The 22,728-nt window shown below is 38.7% G+C and overlaps 1 long non-coding RNA gene across 1 annotated transcript in view; it reads left to right on the top strand.

The window, feature by feature from the left end:
* Positions 1 to 22,124, top strand: part of LOC116095311 — a 54,666-nt gene extending 32,542 nt beyond the window's left edge. The window contains exon 3 of the long non-coding RNA XR_004120544.1: positions 22,062 to 22,124. This is a non-coding gene — a long non-coding RNA (uncharacterized LOC116095311). The remainder of the gene's footprint in view (positions 1 to 22,061) is intronic.
* Positions 22,125 to 22,728: the final 604 nt, after the last annotated feature.

Below are 22,728 nucleotides of genomic sequence, written 5' to 3'. Positions count from 1 at the left end.
CTCTACCTTTCTTTACCTCTACTACTCAACTCCCCTTCACATGCCCTAAGTAAACTCTATTCTATACTATAGCCATCATATGGCTGGTACCTCAGGGGGAGGGATGCCTCAGCATGGGCCTGCACCTCTACCAAACATATCCTCTACCTCTTTCTTTTTTATAAAACACAAGGAGAACAGAGGTGGAGATCAGGTATGGGGAGAGGAGGGTGGGAGCTGGAAGAAAGAACAGAAATTGGTAGGGAGACCTGGATGGGAGAGGCAACTTAGAGTCTATGAGGGTAACCCTAGTTAAGACTCATAACAGGGGGGAATTTGGCCACATTCTGTAGCAAAAAGGGACTTCCAGTGGAGAGAGAGGGACACCAGTCCACCTACAAAACCTTCGATCCCATTTGTCCTACCTAAAAGATGTAAGGATAAAGATGGTGAAGAGAATTGAGGGAATAGCCAACCAATTACTGGCCCCAACTTGAGACCCACCCCAGGGAGAGAACCAACCCCTGACACTATTAATGATACTCTACTCTACTTGCAAAAAGGAACCTAGATAACTGTCTTCTAAAGGCTTCATCCAGCAGCCGATGAAAACAGATGCAGAGACCCACAGCCAAACATCAGGCAGACCTAAAGAAGTCTTGTAAAAGAGTGGGGTTGAGGATAGGGCATTGAGGGAGGCAGAGTAATCAAGGATACCATGAGAAGCCCTACAGAATAAACTAACCTGGACATTTGGGGGCTCACAGAGACTGAACCATCTATCAAAGAACCACTTATCATGGGCTGGATCAAGGCCTCTACACATGTATAGCAGACGTGCAACGTGATCTTCATGTGGAACTCCTAACAATTGGAGTGCAGGCTGTCTTTGACTCTGTTGGTTGCCTTTGGATCCTTTCAGCTAGCTGGCTTGCCTTGTCTGGCCTCAGCCAAAGATGAGCTTATTCCTGCTGTAACTTGATATGTCAATGTGGGTTGGTACCCATTGGGTGCTGCCCCTTCTGCTCACAGAAGTAGAGAGGCCAAAACTGCAAGGGGTGTGAGAGTGGGACTGGAAGGAGGGCTTGAGTTCAGTAAAGTAAATAAATTAATTAATAAAATAAAGAAAAGAATTTGCACAGATAATTCAGCAATAAGCCCTTAAAATAACCAAGAAGTCTGTCTCTCTCTCTCTCTCTCTCTCTCTCTCTCTCTCTCTCTCTCTCTCTCTCTCTCTCACACACACACACACACACACACACACACACAAAGATTTAAGAGAGCTGTAGATATGATTTGGTGGTTAAAAGAATGTAGAATGCACTATTCTTACACTGGAGAGGATCCAAGCTTGGTTCCCAGTCTTCCTTCACACCCAATGTCAGTCCTCTCCCCTGACTCTCACAGATATCTCACAACCAACAATAACTCCAGCTCCAAGAGGACTTAATGCTTTTGACCTCTGTGGGCACCCTAACTCATATACCCACATAGACACTTAACTAAAAATAAGTAAATAAATCTTTTGGAAAATTAAACTTAATTTTTTAATAAATTAAATTTAAAACTCAGTGAACAGAATAGCAAAGAGGCTGGGCAATGGCACAGCCAGTATATTGCTTTTTTTTTTCTTTTTTGGCAAATATAAGGTAACACTTTGATCTCCAGAACTTACACATACAAGAAAAAGTTGGACATAGTGGTACATTCTTGTAATGCTGGTATTAAGAAAGTAGAGATTAGATGAACACCTGGGGTGCACTAGTCACCCATCACAACATTTTTGGTAAACTTCAGACCAGTAAAATACCCCATCTCAAAAAAATTACAAAGGTGATTGGAACCTGAAGAACAATAGATTGTACTGTGTGATTGATTGTACTGTGGCCTCCACACAAGAACACTAACAACTTCCTCTTACCCTTTTATAGATAATAATGTAAAATGTTATTTAAATAACATTTTACAATAAATTGGGTGTCTCTTTGTAAGCACATCAGAATCGGAGACTATTCACTGGCATGTGTCCAGTGCTAATGACTGTATTAGTATATGATAAACTGTATGGGATAACTCATGACAACATAATGGTGTTAACTTTTTTCACAGTGGTAAGGTAGAATTTTCCAGGTTTCTCAATAGTTTGCTTCACTTATTTCATTCTCTATTCTTTGGAAATAAGATACTAAGGCTAGCCATCACTACTGGGTAACATGGATATGGAAGAACAAAGTCAACTCATTTCCTGGAGGTCAAGTATCTCCATAAGTCACATAGAACACTGTGATCAAGATTTGCCTCCTCCTCCATTTTTTTTATCTCAATCATGTATTGATGTCAGTCTGCCACCATGAAGATGCATAGTATAATTTGATCATTACTCTAAAGCTATATGACTTGTTAATTTTGTTGGTCATTAGAAGCTCTTTCTTCTCAGTCCTCAAAGTAGGGTGAATCTTTTCACACAAAGTAGGGTGAAACTTTTCACACACTCCCCCCATAATGAGTATGTAGTAATTCTAATTCCCAATATATTGGGAATATATATTCCCAGATGATGGAATGGAAGGTGAATATATCCAAAACCCCAGTTATGAGTTCTTTTGTAAAACAAATGCCAGAGGACTCCTTCACACCTTCAATATTTGAGAATCCAAAGAGACGATGATGACTGTAAACCAAGACATAGGTCCTCCTAGACACTGAAATAGTCTGTCAAATTGACCCTGGACTCTTGGCTCCCAAAGCTATGAGGAATAAATTCTTATTTTTGCACATTCTGGTCTTCTGTTAGCATCTCTTGTTGCTCTCCACAACTGTTTCCTGCTAATCCTGCTAATCCTTTTCCCAGCATCTGATGCTCTAGGCTTATGCTACATTTGCCTGAGCTATGTCAAGAATCAGCTATACCTCCAACCATAGTAGGAAAGTTCAGAGTCTCTTTCTCAATAATTAGTAAGAATATAATCAGTCAGTATGAGGTAGATAAGAATGATAGAACAAGGGACTTGATCTAAAGGGCTATTCTATAGAACATCACAATGAGCAATCATAGAAGACCTTTACAAGCACAGAAAAAAATATTCACAAAATTTGGCCAACAACTGATAGACAAACAACCTCAGTGAAATTCAGACAAGTGCATCCAATGTGAACCACATTTGCTAAACACAACACAATAAATCATAGAATTATTCATAAAATGTAACTAGGCAATCAAATAGAGTCATGTAAATTTAAAAGCATTTCCCTAAATGACTCAGGTCAAGAAAGAAATACTAATGGAAATCTGAAAACATTTATAATTGGGCAATGACGATAATATGACATATTGCAATTTGTGGAATAACACAGAATTAGTATTTAGGAATACAGAGCCCTAATCACTCTAATTAGAAGAAAATTTGAAAGCTAATATCTAGCATACAGAGTAGGATGGAAAAATCAGGTTAATGCCAAGAAAGGCAGATTGAAATTAAAAAAAAGAGTAGAGTAGAAATTAATGAACTCATAAACAAATATGGAATGATGGTTAAAACAAAAAAGCAAAATTCATCAGAGAAAGTAGAAGTCGATAAAAGAAAGCACAGTTGACATACTAAGAATGAGTGGGGCAGTGAACCATTCTACAATTGTGGTAGAGACTACAAAGATAACATTACTTTTAAAACAGATAAAATGTGTGTCTCTATAAAAAAATGTAATTTGCCAAAACTTATTCAGGATGAAAGAGAGCTTCCTTACAATTCTACAGTCAGTAAGAGATTGTGTGTGCTCAAATCTTCCTATCAACAAATCAAGATGTTCAGTCAGAAATGAGGATGACCTCCATCAAATATTCAAAACTATGTGCTCCATTCTTAAATATTCCTGGGCAGTAGTGAGAAAACTGGGGTGGAGGACTCCACAATTCACTTGAAGAGACTAGCTCCCAAACCTAATGAAGATACTGTCATAAAATAACAATTTCATCATGAAGATATACAGAAAAAAAAAACCCTTTAAAATGGTGAGCTAAACTAAATAAAGATTTAAAAGGCTTAATTAATCATGACCAATTGGTTTATCTCAGAATTACAGGCTGGTCGAATGTCAGAAATCAAATATTATAACACACCATGTATTGATTACAACAGAAAATCATACGATCATCTCAATAGATAAGAAAATTATTTTTAAAACTACATTGTCCTCTTATGTTATTGCAAAAAACAGAAGACTTGACTAGGAGTAATCTTCTTTAACTTTACCCAGCATTGGCATAAACCTCTCTTATTAATTGTCAAATGTGAAAGCATTCCCTATACAGTGAGACAACCTAATTCTGTGTGTTGCTGTATTAGAAGTTCTTCAGTGTAGAGTGGGATGAAGGGATGAAGATTATTATGGCAAGAAATGAATAGTTCAAATGGTCAGTACTTTTTTTTGGATGCTCTAAGTGACTCCAGACAAAACCTAGAAAGAACTGACAATTTTTTAGAAACACAAAAGATTTGAACAATATTACTGAATATAAAATCAATACAGTAAAATCAATTGCATTTCTGAACACCAGAAACAGTTGGATATATAGCTTTAAAAAGGCAAACATTTATTGTAACTACAAAAATACAAGGTACCTAGGAATCAATCTAACAAAGTATGTGTAGAAACTTTATAGATAGAGCTATAAAACTTTGTTAAAAGCTATTAAAGGCAACCCAAACAAATGGGGTAATAAACCATGTGGTTGGGTAAAAAGACTCGAAATCATAAAGATGTCGATTCCCTCCAGTTGATCTATAGATTCAATGCACTTCCAATCAGAAGATCAGTGGGGTTTTTATTTTTCATGGAACTTTGCAAGCTGGTTCTAAAATTCATATGCAAGAGCAAAGAGACAAAATTATACAGGACAATAGGATGGTGGAAAACACGGTCAGAGCAATTGCTTTACAGACTGCCCCCCCCAAATACTTTATTGTAAAGCTACAAATATAAAGCATGTGAGGTTTAGAAGGAATACAGAAATATAACAGAAGAATAAAGAATCCTAACAGAGGCACACACACAAAATGGGTGGTTCATTAAAACTGCAGAATGTTACTAGAGCAACTGCTTGTCCACACCAAAAGATGAGAGATATTGTGCATGAAAATAAACTCCTAGAGGATTAACCATACATGGGAAAATAAACTCATAAATTTTAAGAAAAGTTTATAGAACACTGTTGCAAATGGGTGACAGGAAGGTATTTTATGAAATGGTGAAAAGCACAAACTGTGCTGAAAAGACAGATAAATGGGGCACCAGTGTAGGGGAATGCCAGGGCCAGTAAGCAGGAGGGGGTGGGATGGTGAGCAGGGGGAAGGAGGAGGGAACATGGGATTGTTTTAATTTTCATTTATTTTATTTTATTTTATTTTATTTTATTTCTTTGTTTTTTGGAGGAGAACCTGGGAAAGGAGATATTGTAAATAAAGAAAACATCTAATTAAAAAAAAAAGAATAGATAATGTCTTCATGGTTGTGAAAGCTATATAACCTATGAATCATTTTAGAGCCTGATTTAAAATGGTCAATTGTAATATTTGTTTTTTGGTGGAGACTTGGTTTCTTATAACTTTGAAGCAGACAGTCACAAAGACTATAGGAAAGAAACTCATAGAAAAACAGAGAATAAACTAGTTTGTTCATGTGTTAAAATATTAACATAAAAAAATTACCATTAATTTGGTATATTACATATATATGTATATACATGTACACATGTAAATAATAAGAATTAACACTCATAACACAAAGGTCTTCAAATCATTACTATTTTGTAATTTATTTTAATTAGTGCAAAAAACTATCAACTGTCATCAACTGTCTTAGAAACGAATGAGAGACCACATTTATACAAAGAGATGTTCTACTTCGTTGAGAATAAAGAGATAAAAATGAAAATCAGAATTTTAGACTTCATCATTTATGTAATTTTGGACATATGTGTTGGCACTCAGGATTATTTTTAAAACAAACCCTGGTATAAAGAATTGATTGGAAGAGGGTGAAATCAATAAATTGCAATTATCTGTACCATAAGCAAAAAGGAAAGAATGATAAAGCTCTTCCTAATACTAATGAGAGAAAAAGAAGGAGGCTACTCCCATGGGCAAGAGGAAGGAGAGTAGAACCTCTTCACTGCCCATCGTCTATCCTAGAGAAATACCTAGCATACATAGAAATGACTTTCATATTTATTTAGTTTGATGATTGATATGATTCAAGAAATGAAATAATCATAGGAACAAATAATTGTCAAATTACTTTGATTTTGTTTCATTTATGAATATAAAATATTTCTGTATATTTTGTTTTAAAATTTTATATCTAGAAAAATAAGATTGAACATTCTTCCATATTTCTGAAAGCTAATGAGGTAGAAATTATCCATGTTTCTTTATTGCTTTATCTCTTTATAACTAATTTCTTTATGTCTTCTGCCAACTTATTTATCACGTTTTAAAATATTTTGTGGAATACTTTGGTGCAACTTCTTTGACTTTCCTTTTATACAAACATTACTATATTGTGAAATTTGTTGACTTCCATTTTGCTTAATTTTAATAAAGGTTTGAAGCATTTATTTAGTTGAATCTAAATATATCTTTCAGCAGCTTATAAAAAGGTATCAACTGTACAAAATCTAATAATTCTACTCAACTTTAATCCAAATTGTTTGGATGTTAACCTAGATTTCCTTTGATTTTTATACATATTGCATTTGTCCATCTACACATCTATTCAGATTTGTTATCTTAATATATAGATCAAAACTATTTCCCCAAGCCTGTAAATTTTTCAGAGTCCAATGTAATGTAATGCAAGGTTATTTCCTGAGCTTTCTGTATTTTTGTCTTGATCTACAACTATGATTTTTAACTTAACTATAACTTTCCAGTGTCCAATAAATTATCTGATACCTGATTTCTGTTCTCTCTTCTTGTTGATACCTCTTGCATTTTACCCGTCTTAAATCTGCATGTTGAAGACATGGCTTTGTGGGTAAAGCACTTGTCGTATAGGCATGAGGACTTGAGTTCAATCTCCAGAACCCAGGAAAAACCAAGCATGGTAGTAGGTGTCTATAACCCTAGTGCTCCTGTAGTGAGAGAAGGAAATCCTCAGAAGCCGGTGGACCTGCCTCATACTAGGGTGAACAGCAAGAAAAGCCGGTCTCAAACAGGGTGGGAAGGGGGACCCCGTACCTGACTTCCATGTATGCACCATGTCACAAACAAGGGACCAACACCTGACTTCCGTGTGTGCACCACATCACACACATGCACACACTAAAAATAAAACAAATTCACCATAGCCTGTAAATTCTCCTCAACTCTATGGTTCGTTCTAGGTATGTGCTTTCCATCAGACTTTGATGGCATGCATATCAAGGTAAGAAGTCCAGATCTTTCTGAGGTAAATAACTGTAGATCAAATGGCCTACTGAACACTTTGCAAGACATGCTAGTGAGACCTCAAGAATAACACATCCAGAGAAAACTCATTTATCCTCCCTTTTGCTTTTTTTTTTAAAGCCTCGTTACTTTATTTTATTTTATAGATTTTTTTAGATTTATTTATTATTTATTTATTACAAGTACACTGTAGCTATCTTCAGATGCACAAGAAGAGGGCGTCAGATCTCATTATGGGTGGTTGTGAGCCACCATGTGTTTGCTGGGATTTGAACTCATGACCTTCGGAAAAGCAATCAGTGCTCTTACCCGCTGAGCCATCTCACCAGCCCCCTATCCTCCCTTTTTCTTTCCTTATATTCCTTGTTCTGTGGATAATGCATTTGCCTCAGTAACATAAGAGAATGTAAAAGCAAGGGGATGATTCCTCCTGCTTTCATACAAACATCCAGGAAAACGCAGTTTTATCTCTTGTCTCTAACTGCCTTTCAAGACTTAAAAACAAACAGCAATATTTATTGATCTCTAGATCAATAAAATGTGCAAATAGCTCAAAATCTTCTCATTGAATTCTCACAGTGAGTCGTGTTATGGGTGTTATATTTTCCCATTTCACAAATGAAAAAAAAAAATGAGACTGAAAGAGTGAGTCACTTTCTGTCCCCAAGGAGTGACCATCAACCCAGAGCTAATAAGAGATAAATGACAACATTCCAAGAGGAAAAGAGGTGTATAAGAGGAGACTGGGTGAGACATTTAACTAAGCAGCAAGTCACCCTTTTGTAAGAATATTGTAGGGAGAAACCAAGATTGCAGAGGAGTTCCTAAAAGTCTGTGGAAGCCCCAAGAAAGTTTAGAAACTAGACAGGGTTGAGTCCTCCCTGTCTAAAAGGAAAAGCTTCCACCATAATATCCAGCCCATGCACAGTCACTGACCAGAAATGCAGCCATGTGGAAATACAGCAAAGAGTTTCAGAGCACAGTACCTGGACTGCTAACATCCCTCAAGTCAAAGATTTTCAGACTCCATGGACAATGTACATAATTTGTCAAGATATAACATATGAAAAATATGAAGTTATTATTTAAATCCTCACAGTACCATGGCACAATCATCCACTTGTATCTCTCCATCACCCTGTTCCAAAAAGTAAAACACACATTGAGTCACCTTCCCACTGGCAGGCTAGATCCCCAATCTGGTTCTCTACGAGGAAGCTAAGTAACACTTCAAAAGACTATGCATGCTGCTTTCCTCCCAAGCTTACTCAAAACCTTCCACACTGTTTTAGAATAAAATCCGAAGTAAGTCTCTAATATGGTATGCATTTTTCATCAAGACAATGACTTCCTTAGAATATTTTATGACACTTCTATGACTTCCTTAGACTACTTTATGACACTTCTATTTTTCAACTTTACAAAAGTATTTATTTCTCCCTTCACTCCTTCCTCCTTTGCTAAATAAATGATTGTTCGGTACCCACAACATCTGCCAAATCCATGCTAACAACAAAAGTTATCTTAACCCAGATGATGCCCCAATTCTCATTGTGCCGAAAATATCTTCACTGAAGGAATAAACAGCACAATTAATACATTCAGAGAGGAAAAAATAAAATAAATCAAAGCATGTCCGAGGAATGAGAAGGCTGGAAAGGAGGTCAGGCTGTGCCTGAAATGTGGAGTTTCCAAATCTGAAGGAAGAGTTTTCTAGAAGAAAGAAGGGTAAAGAAAAAAACAAAGAACATTTAGAAAGATGTTAACAGATTGAAGGAACAGAAATCCCTTTCTGAAGGGCAGTAAACAGGGAAACAATGTAAGCCAGGAGACACCTCAGATTTGGCATTCTAAACCTAAAGACTACGCCAAGCAGAAGGATGGCTTCTCCAAATACTTGATGCTTTAAAGGAATCACCTTGGCTGGTGGGTAAATCATGAATTCTAAGGACAAAAGGAGGAGCTGATTTTCACGTTGCTGGGTATGGCACATTTGCACATACAACCCTGGGTTTTGTCCTTCACAAACATCTGCTCATTCTTCATATCTCAGCCAAACTCTTAGCACCTGGAAGAAGCCTTCTCTCATTTGTCAGAAGGCTGTGAGCTGCTGTTCCTCTAGAAACCGTGGAATCCAAGGGTTCTGAGCAATCCTTGGCAGAGAGAAGAGAATAACAGCAGACTTCTCTTGCTTGTGTTGTTTTTTCTCCATGTCCTAGAGAACTCACTAATACTGGCAGCCTGACTCAGCAAACCTAGGCTCCTCAAAGTGAAGCTGAGTGAAAGACTCACTGACCTTTGGAAGGGATCATAAACATTTCTAAATGAAATCGACATGATAGAAAAATGTATCCTAAAACAGCATCTACAAATTAGAAGACTATGAAGCTCTCAAGCGGTGAATAGGATGCCCATGTACTGGCTGATCCTGTCTGCTTACTTGCCTTTAACATTGAGCTGAGATGTTAATATCTACAGATGTTATTAAACCTTCCCAACAATCCTGAGAAATAAAGCTGACCACAATAGTCATTACCAAGTTAATTTCTTTCAACTACATCAGAATTGACATATTTATAAAATGGGTGCTTTTCAATTCTCAGTTGAGCAAAATTTGGAATCTATTTTTAATGGCTCTTTGTAGCAGAAATATATTGTTTTTTTCCCTCTTTGGTTTTTCTGAACAAGTTTTTGATTTCTCTCATTTGTCCTGAGAATACACCCTTGTGGATTCTTTCATCTAGTCCTGGTCCAGCCCTAATCTGTCTTACAGCCATCTATACACCCAGATGCCAAACCACGGACAAAAAGCAATTTCTTCCAGAGTTTCCTGATGGGAATCACAGTGGACTTACAAGAACCCATGTTGGGAAGTATTATGGAAACCTACACGGCATCACGCCCTTTCCTCCCAGCCTGCAGAACGACTGAAAGCAAATCAACACACGATCAGTGCCTAAGTGCCTCCCTGCCGGCTTGTTGCTGTAGGGCTCAAGGGGATTCTCCAGCTCTCCTTCCTAAGAACCAAGCAAAAGTTGCACTGAAACGCTCAGCCTAAGAAATACTTTATAGTGGGAGCCCAGGCACCATCATTCATATGAACTCCTCCTTCACTGGCTTCCTAATGAATGAGCCATCATTGGATTGCAGAACCCGTTCAGTGTGACTTTCACTTGCTGCAAATGAGGTCATGTGAGCACACAGCTCCCTACATGGGAAAAACAGCACAGACTTGCAGAGTCATTCAAAGCTGTCAAATCAGGGATGAAAGGACTGAATTTTAGGAGTTCTCAAAGCAGATGAGGAAAAACCATTTTAATGTGCTGTCAAGGTGCGGCTGTCCTTGAAGAAGTGGCTTCCTGACAGCTGCTGGTGCCTTCCTTCCTGCCAATGTTTAATTTCTCACAGAGAGTCAGGGCTTAATTAGGTTCCTAGGGTAACTAGCTCTGGATCTTTGACCTTATGGAGGATGCAGGATTTCAGAGCTCAGGATTAGCTAGGTTGCCCTTCATTACTGATCAAAAGTCTCGCCAGGAACACTCCAGGGTTCCTACTTCAGCGTCTCAGAAACCGAAGCTGCCTCTTCAGGCTACCTTCTGAAGGGCAGCCTTCCACGAAGTCCCTGCTGTTGCTAAACCCTGCAAGGAAAGAGGAAGAAGGAAGCTCGCAGAAGTTAGAAGTCAGGTGCAATCTGTGCCGAAATTTCTCACATCTAAATCTACCTATATTATACACAGCACTTTGGAAGCCTTGTACACTTGAAGGGGACTTATATCTAGAAATGTAATTGATTTACAAATGAGTCACAACACAGACAGACAAACAGACACACACACACACACACACACACACACACACGGGCATGATGTTGTAATTGAATACTAGGAATTACTCTCAAGTTTGTTAAAAGTGTGTGATCTCACAGGACAGATGCTGAATTTTAATAATAGAATTTCTTGGCATGTCAAGTGAAGCATGGAGCATCTGCTTCTGCAATGCCAACATCTGTTTCTTTGACATCTCTGCTTTCCCTTATGCTAGATCCAACTGTGACTGTGGTATCGAACCTGATAGAAAAGATGGGAAGAATTGTTCTTAGCATGCTAGATTTGACAGGGCCAGCTGAAACAAAGCTGTCAGGATTAGACTGCCCTTCCTTCTCAAAGAATAAAAACTGCTAGCTACCCTAACTCTCCAACTTCCTATTGAAATCAATACATCTGAGACTTCTCTAGGAAGGAACAACAGAATTTACAAGTAACAAAGGCTTTTGGAAAGCTACTGAAAAAATAATTTAAAAGCAGTAATTTACTATTACTAACAGTATTATTATTCAGTGTCTGTTACAGAACACCAAGAAAAGTCAGTGAAGAAAAAGGCCTTTTTTCACAATAAGCTTTTTAAGAGACATTCATAAAGACTAAAATCATGGAAAAGGCAATATAGTTAGGAATAAATAATAAAATTATTATTAGAAAACAATAATGATCTTGTATTGAAGGAAAACAAACACTGAGCTCAACAATAAGCACCATCTCTCACAATTTTTCAATCCCTGTCTGTTTATTTATCACTCATCAGATATTAAAACTAACTATGTACTACTAAAGCTCAAAACGTAGTCCCTACAGGTTTAGTCCAATGAAGAAAAGACACACATAACACTTAAATGTACAAGCAAATATAGGACTACAGATTCTGTTAAAGATTTTGTTTCCATTAAATTTCTTATTTATTTATATCCCCATCTCTTCACTCCCCTGCCGGTCCCCACCCTTCACACGGTCCCTCATCCCACTCCTCCTTCTCCTCTGAGAAGATAGTGACCCCCCCCCATCAGATATCCCCCAACCCTGGCACATCAAGTCTCTGCAAAGCTTAGGCGCATCCTCTCCCACTGAGGCCAGACAAGGCAAACCAGTTAGGGCAATGGGATCCACAGACAGGCAACAGCTTTAGGAAAAGCCTTTGCTCCAGTTGTTGGAAGATCCACATGAATACTGAGTTACATGAAGACATCTGCTACATATTTGGAGAAAAGGGGCTAGGTCTAGCCTTTTATACTCCTTGGTTGGTAGCTCATTCTCTGAGAGCCCTCAAGGGTCCAGGTTAGTTGACTCTGTTCATCTTCCTATGGAGTTCGCATCCCCTTCTAGGCCCTCAATCCTGCCCCTAACTCTTCCATAATAGTCTCCAAACCTCAGTCCAGTGTTTGGCTGTGGGTCTCTGCATCTGTTGCAGTTTCTGGGTGGAGCCTCTCAGAGAACAATTACGGGAGACTCCTGTCTAAGAGCATACAGAGTACCATTAATAGTATCAGGGATTGGTGCTTTCCAATCCCTGGGATTGAGATGGGTCTCAAGTTGGGCAGGGTATTGGTTGGACTTTCTCTCAGCCTCTGCCCCATTTTTGTCCCTGCATTTCTATTAGACAGAACAAATTTTGAGTAAAAAGTTTTATAGGTTAGTTGCTGTCCATGTCCATCCACTGGGGTCCTGCCTAGCTACAGGAGGTGGTCTCTTCAGATTTCATATCCCCACTGCTATGGATCTCTGCTAAGGTCACCTACATTGACTCCTGGGATCCTCCCCCAACCCAAGTCTCTGGCACATCCTGGAAATTCCCCCACCCCTAGCAGGTACAGATTTCTATTCATTTTCCTGTCCCATTGGCCTCTTCCCTATCTCTCCACAACTGATCCCCCCACTCCCTTCCCTATCCCCTCTCCCACTCAGGTCCCTCCCTCCATCTGCCTTCAGTGACTATTTTACTCCCCCTTCTAAGTGAGATTCAAGCATCCTCACTTGGACCTTCTACCTTGTTTAGTTTCTTTGGGTCTGTGGAGTGTATCATGGATATCCTGTACTTTATGGCTAATATCCACATATGAGTGCATGCCAGGAATGTTCTTTTGGGCCTTGGTTACCTCACTCAGGATGATATTTTCTAGTTCCATCCATTTGCCTGAAAACTTCATGTTGTCCTTGTTTTTAATGGCTGAATAGTATTCCATTATATAAATGAACCACATTTTCTGTGTCCGTTTTTCTTTTAGAGGGCATCTAGATTCTTTCCAGTTTCTGGCTATTATCAATAATGCTGCTATGAATGCAGTAAAGCACGTGTTCTTGTGATATGGAAGAGCACCTTTTGCCCCACAGCCCAGCATTCCTGTTAAAGATTTAAAGAGAAAATTGCATCATTCTAAAGTGAAAGAAAGGGAAAGTTTGATGGTTAATTCTGATGGTCAGCTCAGCTTGACTAGATTAAAAAATGTCCACAGATGAGTTCAGGTGTTTGTGATGGTGTTTCCAGAGATGGTTAGATCCTGATCAGTTTCTGATCTGATGTGTGTATTGCTGCTTTGATGATTATGTGGAAGTGGTGAGGGGCAGCAGGTGAGTCTCAGGGAACATTTTACTGGAGGCCATTTCTTGCCTTGCTGCCTTCTCTTTGCTGCCTGTCTGCCATAAATAAGCAACTTCTACACCAAGACGATCTAGAAGCTATGATGTTCTTCCTGAGGCCATGCAGCTAGTGACCATGAACAAAACTCTTGAAACTGTAAGACAAAATGAAAACGTTCCTTAAATTAGTCATGTCAGAAATCTGTATAGATGGGATGGGACAGGCTCAGTTTGCCCAGGAAATAGCTACTAAACAGTAAGTCCACCAAGGATTCATTTTTGAAGGTTAGTCTCCAGTGTGGTAATGATGAGAGACAACAGCCATTGAGAGGTATGGGGCCTAACAGGGGGACTTTAGGTCTTTGGGGTGTTGCTCCCAAATGGGATTAAGTAGATTATATTGGGCAATTGAGTTATTTTTCAAAATAGTGAGGTCATCTATGGTTTTTGGGTTTTGGTTTTGTTTTTTTAATGAAAATCTAGCTATAATCCTAGGGTCAAATTTGGGCTTCAAATCTGTCAATGATATCCCCCGCCATTATGTGCATTTCCATCATGATGATTCCAAAGTTTTGAGATTAAATGGTTAAATGAATCTTCTTCTTCTTCTTCTTCTTCTTCTTCTTCTTCTTCTTCTTCTTCTTCTTCTTCTTCTTCTTCTTCTTCATCTTCTTCTCCTTCTCCTTCTCCTTCTTCTTCTTCTTCTTCTTCTTCTTCTTCTTCTTCTTCTTCATTTTTGATAAAATACCAATCTTCAGCGATTTTCTTATAGAAATAGAAGTGAACAAATACGATTGATTGTAAAATGAAGTCTTTTGAAAAGTTTCACATAGTATATAGTTCAGGTACTATTTCTATATTAAATTAATAAAAATAATTATTACTATAAAATAAGAAAACAATAGAAAACTTGCTTCCAGTTTCCATCTGTATCCCAAAGCTGGCCCTGTGCCACAGCTCTCCATACCCAAAGCCGGGCAGAAGAGAGCTGGACTCTCAGGAGTGCTGACAAACCTGATAGCACAGGTGAGACCACCACTTCTGCTCAAATACCTGACCCAAGAGTGACCAGCCCAGAGCTCTCAGGACACAGGAACTGAAGAGCAACCTGGTAGAGGATCCTTCCTGTTTCCATCTATGCCTGGATCTGACCCTGTGCCACAGGTCTCCATACCCAAATCCCTCCAGGAGAGAGCTGGTCTCCCAGGAGTGCTGATACCCAGGCTTACAGGAGGGACAAGCCACAGTCAGAGACAGCAAGACCAGCTTACACCAGAGATAACCAGATGAGAAGCAAGGGCAAGAACATAAACAACAGAAACCAAGGCTACTTGACATCATCAGAACCCAGTTCTCCCAGCAAAACAAGCCCTGGATACCCCAACACACCAGAAAAGCAAGACTCTTTTGTAAGATCACATCTCATGATGATGATAGAGGACTTTAAGAAGGACATAAATAACTCCCTTAAAGAAATACAGAAGACAGATAAATAGGTAGAAGCCATTAAAGAGGAAACACACAAATCCCTTAAAGAAGTACAGGAAAACCCAACCAAACAGGTGAATGAATTGAACAAAACCATCCAGAATCTAAATATTGAAATAGAAACAATAAAGAAATCAAAAAGGGAGACAACCCTGGAGGTAGAATCCCTAGGTGTGTTGGGGTATCCAGGGCTTTTTGTGTTGGGAGAACTGGGTTCTGATGATGCCAAGTAGCCTTGGTTTCTGTTGCTTATGTTCTTGCCCTTGCCTCTCATCTGGTTATCTCTGGTGTAAGCTGGTCTTGCTGTCTCTGACTGTGGCTTGTTCCTCCTGAAATCATCAGGAGTCATAAATGCAAACATCTCCAACAGAATACAAGAGATAGAATAGATAATCTTAGGTGCAGAAGATACCATAGAAAACACAGACACAACAGTGAAAGAAAATGCAAAATAGAAAAATCTCCGAACCCAAAACATCCAGGAAATCCAGGACACAATGAGAAGAACAAACCTAAGGCTAATACATATTGATGAAAATGAAGAGTCCTAACTTAAAGGGCCTGTAAATAACTTCAACAAAATTATAGAAGAAAACTTCCCTAACCCAAAGACAGAGGTACCCATAAAAATACAAGAAACCTACAGAAATCCAAATAGATTGGACCAGAAAAGAAATTCCTCCTGTCGCATAATAGTCAAAACACCAAATGCACAAAATAAAGAAAGAATAATAAAGCAATAAGAAAAAAAGTCAAGTAACATATAAAGGCAGACTTACCAGAATAACACCAGACTTCTCACCAGAGACACTAAAAGGCTTGATAGATGTCATACAGACCCTAAGAGAACACAAATGCCAGCCTAGGCTTCTATACGCAGCAAAACTTTAAATTACCATAGATGGACAAACCAAGATATTTCGTGACAAAACCAAATTTATACAATATCTCTCCACACAAATCCAGCCCTACAAAGGATAATAGATGAAAAACTCCAACACAAGAAGGGAAACGTGTAGCAAGAAAGTAATCTTCTTTCAACAAACTCAAAAGAAGATAGCCACATAGACATAATTCTACCTTTAACAACAAAAATAACAGTTAGCAAAAAAAACACTATTCCTTAATATGTCTTAACATTAATGAACTCTATTCCTCAATAAAAAGACATAGACTAACAGACTGGAAAGATTTTTACCAATCCTACATCCAATAGAGGGCTAATATCCAATATATACAAAGAACTCAAGAAGTTAGACTCCAGAAAACCAAATAACCCTAGCAAAAAATGGGGTATAGAGGTAAACAGAGAATTCTCAACTGAGGAAACACGAATGGCCAAGAAGCACCTAAAAAAATGTTCAACATCCTTAATCATCAGGGAAATGCAAATCAAAACAACCCTGAGATTCCACCTCACACCAGTCAGAATGGCTAAGATCAAAATCTCAGGTGACAGCAGATGCTGACAAGGATATGGAGAAAGAGCAACACCCCTCCATTGCTGGTGGGATTGCAAGCTGGTTCAACCACTCTGGAAATTAGTCTGGTAGTTCCTCAGAAAATTGGACATAGTACTACCTGACGACCCAACTATACCACTTCTGGGCATATACCCAGAAGATGCTCCAACATGCAAGAAGGACACATGTACCACTGTGTTCATAGCAGCCATATTTATAATAACCAGAAGCTGGAAACAACTCACATGTCCCTAAACAAAGGAATGGGTACAGAAAATGTGGTACATTTATACAATGAAGTGCTACTCAGCTATTAAAAAAAAATGACTTCATGAATTCACAGGCAAATGGATGGATCTAGAAAATATGATCCTGAGTGACTCAGTAACAAAAGAACATGGTATGTACTCACTGATAAGTGGATATCAGGCAATGAGCATGGAATACCCATGATACAACTCATGGACTACAGGAAGCTCAAGATGAAGGAAGACGAAAGAGTGGATGCTACATTCCTACTTAGAAGGAACAGTGAAATCAAGATAATTAGAGGGTGGGGGAACTTGTGAGGAAAAGAGGAGGGAAAGGGGAAAAAGAGGGGCACAATCAGGTATGGGAGTACATGAAAGAGATATATAGAGGGTCAGAAAAGTGAACAGAGGAGTGTAGCAATGGAGGATGGGAAACTAGGGGTAGCAACCAGAAAGTCCCAGATGCCAGAAAAGCCAGAGCCTCCCAGGACCCCATGGGGATGACATTAGCTGAAATATCCCACAAAGGGGAACCTGTGGAGGCCATATCCAGAGGTTAGGCATGGCCCCCAGTTGAGGGATGGAGCCATCCGCCCATCTCCAAAATTTTAACCCAGAATTTCTCTTGTCTAAAGGAAATAGAGGGGAAAAGAGTGGAACAGGGACTGAAGGAAAGACTATCCAGAGACTGCTCCACCTGGGAATCCTTCCCACATCCAGACACTATTGCTGATGCCATGAGGTGCTTGTTGACAGAAGTTTGGTACAGCTGTCTGTTGAGAGGCTCTGCCAGATCCTGACCAATACAGATGCAGATGCTCACAGCCAACCATTAGACTGAGCACAGGGACCTCAATGGAGGAGTTAGGGGAAGGACTGAAGGAGCTGAAGGCATCTTATCTGGCATCAATTAGGGGGAGGCCCTTGGTCCTGTGAAGGCTTGATGCCCCAGTGCAGAAGAATGCTAGGGCAGTGAGGTAGGAATGGGTGTGGGGGAGCACTCTCATAGAAGCAGGGTAAGGGAGGATGGAATAGGAGATTTGCAGAAGGGAAACCAGGAAAGTGGGTAACATTTGAAATGTAAACAAATAAAAATATCCAAAAGAATAAAAAAAACAAATCATATATGAAATGTTATAATGTATTGTAAAAGTATATGGTAATAAACTAAAGATGCCTATTTTAAAGTATAGAGCAATATTGGGAGATGACATGGACATGTGTGAACAATATGTAATGTGAGAAATTCTAATAGTCATTTTACAAATCTTACCAAAATATATGAAATATAATTTAAAAAGCAATAGAAATATTGTCATACCATATTAAAAATGATAATACTTGTGATTTTCAATCTGTTTTCAAAACTATTCTTCTTTCTAGCTCCTGTGCCACTTATGTTTATATATCCCTCTCTACTAAATCATTCACTTGGCAAATATTTATTATTGAGCCAGGCACTATGCTAGCACTTTGACTGGCAAGAGTAGGAAACAGATGGTCTCAGGACACAAGGGATGTATTGACTAGCCAGAAATATAAACAACCAAAACCCCCACTCTGACACAGTGATGAACATAGACTAGCTTGTACTTTCTCCCAATACATGGCACCTGTTCATGGAATTCAGTGATCACGTGTCATTGTTATCATCCCTTCTAATACAGAGCAGAGTTCAGTCACATACCGCAGGATAAATACATGTTTAATATTTCAACTTACTAAAATCCAGCCAGGGAAGGAATATATTCTATATTCTAGCCTGGAATGTAGAGGAAATATCCCTGAGAGAAAAACCTTTATCAAGTTAGAAGCTAGAAGGTTGGCTTCCAACATCCGTTTTCAGTGTGTGGCCACTTTAAAAACATCAAAGAGAAAGGCCACACGAGTTGATAAGCAAAAATGTCTGGAGCCTGGGTGAGTGCAGAACAGCAGAATAGAACATGTGCAGAAATTCTTTTCTGTGAGGGTAACCAGCACACAGTAACCACTAGGTAAATGTGAGCAGTCATGCCTATTACTACCTTCTCTGGACAACAAATGTGGCACTAAGCAAAGAATGAGTTGAGGTCTTTAGAGACCTCATTTCACATTAAAGGAAGAAAGCTGTAAGAGGGGCAAAAGAACTTGGTGGGTAGAGGCGTGTGTCACCAAGCCTGAGTTTGGTGACCATCTGAGCTTCATCCCTAGGACGCACATGGTAGAAGGCAAGAATTTACTCCCACAAGTTACCTGCTGATCTCTATATGCACATTATGGCATGGTTTGCAAGTATACTCTTGCCAACACACATACCTGCAACACACACACACACACACACACATGAAAGCACACACACACATACACACACACCCACGAAAGCACACACACTACACACATGAAAGCACACACATGAAAGCACACACACACTACACACATGAAAGCACACACACACACACACATACACACACACACACACACACACACACACACACACAAATGTAATTTAAATTTTAAAAGAAAGGTGCAAAAGAACCTAAGTACAGAGAGCAAATTGCTTGACCCATTATAATCAAATCAGAGATAAAATGAGATAAAGGAGACTACAAAATCATTTTTATCCCAAAGATTACCTATAAAGTGATCTTATAAATGGATGATTGGAATAGCAGAAATAAAGAAGAGTTACCAAACATGTATTTTGTAAGAACATTGTCTGGTTTTTTCCCAAGAACAAAATACAATGCATGGCTGACATTAGCTCCCATAGCATTCCATCTTCTTTGGGCTGTTGCTGCTGCTTTTCATTATCCCTAGAGCACAAATAATAAGTTGATTTTCAAACTGTAAATGTTTTCTTTCTAATCAAGCTCTTGCCAGAATGAAGCTAAGTTCAAGAGTTGTTATTACTTTTAAAAATCTGTCTTAACAACACAAATCACTCTGGTTTCTAAGCACTTGACTTTGTCTAAATCATGTTAACATGTGCATCCAGAGACTTGAGTGTTAGGCCAGTCTTATAAATCTAAATTGGAAAGAAAGCAAAGTTCAATGACTATAGCTTTAAAAAGAAAAGCAAATATTGTTCGTGCCCTGGTTTTAAACACTGTGGGTTTTTTAAAGATCACATAAACAAACTAGAGATATTTTACATATAATTATTTTTAAATTACTGGTCTGAAAACTACAAAGCATGCCTTTATTGGATATTGGCGTGTGTGCTGATTTTCAGAAATTTATTTATATTACTAAGCCATATTAAATCAGCAAAACTATGAGAACAGACTCTTGCTTCTACTGCATTTAGTTGTTTAAGGAGCTTTTAGTGTAATTGTATAGTCAAATAATTAGCCAAAAGTCCCCTAACCAAGTTAATGTTAGACAATCTATATCATTACTTTTCAGAACATTCAATGTATGCAACACTGTGTGTCATAATGTCATAATGCCATATACTTGCCTAACATGGAAACTGTAATGGTACTAATCCCTGAATGTTTTGATTTTTTTTTTTTTTTGAGACAGGGTTTCTCTGTGTAGCCTTGGCTGTCCTGGAACTCAACTCTGTAGACCAGGCTGGCCTCAAACTCAGAAATCTGCCTGCCTCTGCCTCCCAAGTGCTGGGATTAAAGGCGTGAGTCACCACTGCCCTGCTGAATGTTTTGATTTCTTGTCCTCCATCTTCTTCCTGAATATAGCATCTTTTAAAGAGACATCCTTCATCTGCAGGTACTCCAGTAGTAAGGAAACAACTTCAGATAATTCAGACAACCAACTTTTGATTCAGAGCATCATGTCTGAATTTTTTAAACAGAGCCAGGTCTCCAAAGTTTACATCTAGCAAAAGAAGACCCAGCTGTTTCAAGTAAGCCCTCCTCAAGTTCTTCTTGGTCTTCTTGAGCTTTAATGCTGCCTGCATTCATGACAGCCCTTGGAGAATCACTGCTTTACGCATAAAGGCTCAGTCTTGAAAGTGAAATACAACCCTTCTTTTCAATCTCATTTGGAGTGTCAAACACTGCAGTGACTTCAAACTCCTGGATGCACAAAATGAAGGCAAAGAGTCTACAAAGGCTTTAGGCTGGCCCTTGTCAAGGCCAAAGCCCATCTTGTGTCTTTTCTGCCAAGCACAGGAATATGATGTGATCACCTTGCTTCTGCCTCCATAGTGCTAAGTCCTCGGAAGTACATGTATAGTTCCCAGTTTTCAACCCGGGTGTTACTTCAAACCAATCATTTTATTGAGGGATAGGAAAAAGAATAGATTTCTTGATGCCAGACTTAATGGAATAGCAGTAGATTGGTCTAGACAGTGCCTATGAAGCAGTGTGACATGATACTTGGCCTAGACAATATGTACAGTCCTTTAAATTAGTAAAGATAATTTATCATGTCCTGTTGCCTTGGTTTTAATTACCATAAGCATGTTTCAGCAAATACATTTCTCACATTGCCTTCACTGTATTTTGTTTTTTGGTTTTTTTTTTTTCTCAAGAAATATTTTTATCTGAAACCTAAGACACTCATTTTGCATCCCAGGCTTTGGTTATTGGATATAGAACCAACACAAAGTACACTGATTTCATTGCATATGTTGGTCTCCAATACTAATAATTCCAGCTCACTAATAATCCCTTGTCCTAGTAGAAAAGACACTCCTTCGTAGCTTTTGCAGTATACAGCTATGTAAAGAACTTTTTGGTTCCTATGAAGACTGAGATTTATTCTGATGTCCAAAAATGCAGTCACACAGACAGTTGGAAGATCTAATGAGTATCCCATTGGTAGTGTCACTAAGAACCATTAAACAGAGCAAAGCATATATGATCTGTAAGTGAAAGGGACAGAAGAAGGAAAAGAGAGCACAATTAGAGGTCCAAACCAAGCAATAATCTTGCCCAACTGAGTAATGTAGATGAGATCTTGGGAGACTGAACTGAAGTATATTAAATGATTGTTGATCTCTTCTTTGGCTTGATCTCACCTTATCATAAATGTGATATATAGACACCAGGAAGACACTGACATGACTTGCCTTTGTTCATAAAGCAGCAGCTGTGGACAGGAGAGGAGGAAGGTCCTTCCACAATTTTCCTAAGAACACGGAGCAGACGATAGAAACAGAAGGCACTCTACATAACGACATGTTTACTTGATTTCTTCATTGTACTTGCAGAATAAGACCATGCATGTATTTTTACATAAATGTATGAAGACTGCAAATGATATCCTCTCCATGGTCTGTATGCTTTCCTCAGTGAGCGGCTTCCTTTGTTTATATGTGCATTGCATGGGTATTCATAATTGTACAGTGCCATGTTTCCTCGTCATTAAATTGGTTCTCTTATTGGTTCTCCTAAGACTCACATTTTCAAATCCTATCTTGGAGTTTTCAAATGTCAGAAGTTGGTTGTCCGAATTACAAACTTACATGTTTCATAAATGCAGGCATTACAACTTGCCCAGTTCATCACACTGATAGATTTTATTCTTATGAATGACTCCTCAGTAAGCCTCCTTCTACTTACCATGTTCACATGTGAAAACTGCTCTAAGGAATTAGGACAAGGAATTGCTGCCTTGGAGATTGCATGTGTTTAAGTCCTTAGTAGATGCTGCAAAAAGTGCATCCTAAGAGCCACACCAATTTACACACCCAGGAGCAGAGGATACAAGCAACTCTTCTGTCATTTACCACTTCACAATTGGCAAACTT

Source organism: Mastomys coucha, unplaced genomic scaffold, assembly GCF_008632895.1.
Source record: "Mastomys coucha isolate ucsf_1 unplaced genomic scaffold, UCSF_Mcou_1 pScaffold18, whole genome shotgun sequence".
In the NCBI taxonomy this organism is placed as follows: Eukaryota; Metazoa; Chordata; class Mammalia; order Rodentia; family Muridae; genus Mastomys; species Mastomys coucha.
This window is presented reverse-complemented; position numbering and strand designations above follow the sequence as displayed.